The following is a 3,452-nucleotide window of genomic DNA, read 5'->3' as shown; positions in this document are numbered from 1 at the left end:
CACGGTGAGCAACTGCGCCTGCGCGTTGCCCCACATAGCCGGGAGGAGCGGGGAATGGTTGGGGCTTCCCGGGGGCCGGATGAGGGAGATACACGGCACTCGCTGTCCCCGGGGGGTGGGGATGGGTTTGCAGGTCGCTGACTGTCCTGGAGGGGGGGAGGCCGCTACTCTGTCCTGGTGTGTGTATGGTTGGAGTTGGAGGTCCCGTGTTCACCAGGTGGGCACGATCAACTGTGATGCTCACACAGTTGAACAGCACGCACTGGTCTTGCTTTTACAAATAAAAGGTGGATAATTGGATCAGGTTTTTTTTATGGGAAAGAACCCTGGGGCCAAGCTCATGTAGGACTGGAGCAAGAAAAGATTGTGGGCAAGTGGGGGAGGTGCCAAGTTGCTTTCACTGCCTTGTACATTAAAATATGGAGAAACAGAAATTGGCTGGTAGCTGATCTCAATTTCAATCTCCTTTAACAACTCTAAACGTGTAGTGTTATTCCTGGAAGACCGAGGTCAGGTTTTTATTTAAACAGTGCAAGACTTCATAAAGTGGCCAGTCATTTCAATTCAGGTCAGTAGAAAATATAAACTGATAAAATCTGTGTCACTTCCGACCTGTCTACTTGTCAATTGAATATCATTGTGATCCATACTGATGTTGCAGTTGAGTCTGGCTGCCTGTAAGATCGCATTTGAATTCTCCCCAAGTGCTTCTTGTCCACAGCTTCTTGTTGCTTCTTTCTCCTTGGCCTCTTAACAAACCACATTTCAATTCTGAGTGGTCTCTAGTCTGCTCTGCCCTCATTCTCAAAAGCCCAGAGGAAAGCAGCAGTTCCAGAGAATTAGTTATCATTTACCATATACAGGAACAGGAAGCTTACGCCTGTGCTGGCATTTAACCTCCAATTGAGCCTCCTGTCAACCTACCTCACTTCTGTCAGTGTGCAATTTTATTCCTCTCTCCATCATATGCTAATGCTATATTAATATTCTTTTGCTAGCTAAATTAAACCCAATGACCCAAGTTGATTCTGTTTATTTGAAGATGCCTGATGACTTTATTTATGGCTAAACCAATTCAGAGGATGGTTGCATGATGTCATCCAGATGTCAGCTCATATATGTATTGAGTTTCTAAAAGAAATATCTCTCTTAATGTGATAAGACCTCATATGTAGCTTCTCTGTAAATACAATTCATGTCAACCACTATGTGCTAGTGAGTTCCTCAATTTCATTGCCGTCTGCAAACAAGCTTCTCATGGTGAATTCCTTATTGAATTTATTAGTGGCAATCTTACAGGTATGCAAATTTGGACAGCCCTGAAGTGGAAACATCTCTGCTCTTTCAAAATGTTTCATAATTTGAATGACTTCTTTAGGCCACGTTTCAGCGTATTTAGTATTTGCTGATCATTTCCCTCAGCTCTATTCAGGTATTGATACAAGCTGTGACCCAGAATTCTTACTAACCGTTCATTAATGTTTATTGTTATGTTGTTCATGATATTAAGACAATGGAGCAGGAGCCTTCAAACTGTACAGGATCTAACTTCTCACTGTGAAAACAGTCTAAACTCTTCAGTTGTTTTCAAGATTGTCATTAAATCTCTATATGCATTCCCAAGAAGACTAAATGTGAAGAATGGTAATATAAAATTAGTACGCTCCTAAGGATGGATTTGGACATAAATGGGTATAGAGGTAGCTTTGCTAAAACACTGTACCACCTGTTTCCTTAAGTGAATGTAAAAGCTTCCATGGGACTGTTTCTGGGAAGAGTAGATGAGTTCGCCGTAGTGTCCTGGCCAATATTTGTTTGTTTATCCTTTAACCGATTATCTGGTCGTTATAACATTGTGCTTTGTGGGATTTTGCTGTGAGCAAATTGACTGCTACATTTCTGACATTTACAACAATGACTGCATCTCAAATGTATTGCTTTACAGGAAGACTCAAGATAGTATACCTCATTGGCATGGATGAGTTGGAGTGAAGGGTCTGCTTCCATGGTGTACACGTCTATGTCTGGCAGTTGCAAAACATGAAAAGTGCTATAATGCAACAATTATTTTAATTTTGAGTATTTGATGCCCACACTGACAGCAAACAATTGATAAAAGAAATGCTTCACTATAGTACAAGATAGATGTAGCTGCAGAGGACTGAGTGCTACACCCCTCTTTCACCATGCAGTTGTTCACAAAAGCTAATGCCTCCTTTTTTGGCTTAGTTCAGTCTCAGTTTATGTCTGATTTATTCTCCTGTGAATGGTTAGGATGCTTTGCTACATGAAAGGTATCACATAAATGCAGGCTTTTGTTTATTCTCAGTGTATGAGTTGGAGGCAACTGGCGTTCCTGCTGACACTAACAGTGACCACCCTCAGCAGAATGTACTTCAAAATATTTTTGAGTGATACTTATATCATGATATATTTCTTTTCTTTATCCCATGTCTCTCTCTGTGGACACTCAAACCATGAGATGTTGCCTTGAAAATTGTAAGCATTGCAGAGACATCAGTACAATGTTGATATTTTTAGCAATACCTAACTGAAGCTGAACATAGGATGAGGAGCTGTCAATCATTCTGACATGCATCCAGAAATGATAACAACATCACACCAAGGAAAGGATGGAGTCGTTTGAATTGTTTTAATAGTCTATTCATCATCTGTAGCTCAGGAAAGGATTTCTGACCAAATTGTTTCACCAACATGGCCAATATAAGAATGGCTTCCATTCAGATAACTGCCCAATTTATATTGGAGCCTTTAAGTAATGTGGTCACTATTGTCAACTGCATTATGGGAGCTTCTGTGATTATGAGCCTTGATTGGAAATTTATGTCCCCCAAATGCTACCTGCATCACAGCTTGCTTGCATCAATCTCCACCTATATCCTCATACTGCCTCCATGCCTGGGCTGCTTCTACACCAACCCCTGGGAATTAAAAAGTCAGTTCACTTGCGACAATATTTTCAAAATTCCAATTCCTTTGCCTTTGGTCGTCCATGTTCTACATCATTTCTGTAACTGCAAATTTGCTCAGCCGCAGTCTTGTTTCTATCTTTGTTCCCTCATCCTCAATAAAAAATTACCGTCTCTCACCTTGGGCTTTCCCACTATTACAGCCTTCAACTCTGCTCCAAGAAGTCCAAGGAAGGTAGATGCGAAAGGATATTGTGGACAACTTGTTTATCAATCTATTGCTAGATCTGGCGGAGCACGTAAAGGACAGGCCTTGAATGTGAAGGTAGCCTGTGATTTATTCGCACACACTGTCTTTAACCCTGTCCCTTACCTTAAGTGAAAAAATAGGGAAGGTGATATTGTAGTGATAAAGTCATTGGACTAGTGATCCAGAATCCTGGTCTAGTGCTCCAAGGGCGTGTGTTCAAATGCCATCATGAATTGAATTGAAGAAATCGGATTTGATTTGATTTATTGTTT

This window comes from Stegostoma tigrinum, chromosome 11 (assembly GCF_030684315.1).
Source record: "Stegostoma tigrinum isolate sSteTig4 chromosome 11, sSteTig4.hap1, whole genome shotgun sequence".
Classification (NCBI taxonomy): Eukaryota; Metazoa; Chordata; class Chondrichthyes; order Orectolobiformes; family Stegostomatidae; genus Stegostoma; species Stegostoma tigrinum.
Note: the sequence above shows the minus strand (reverse complement) of the source record.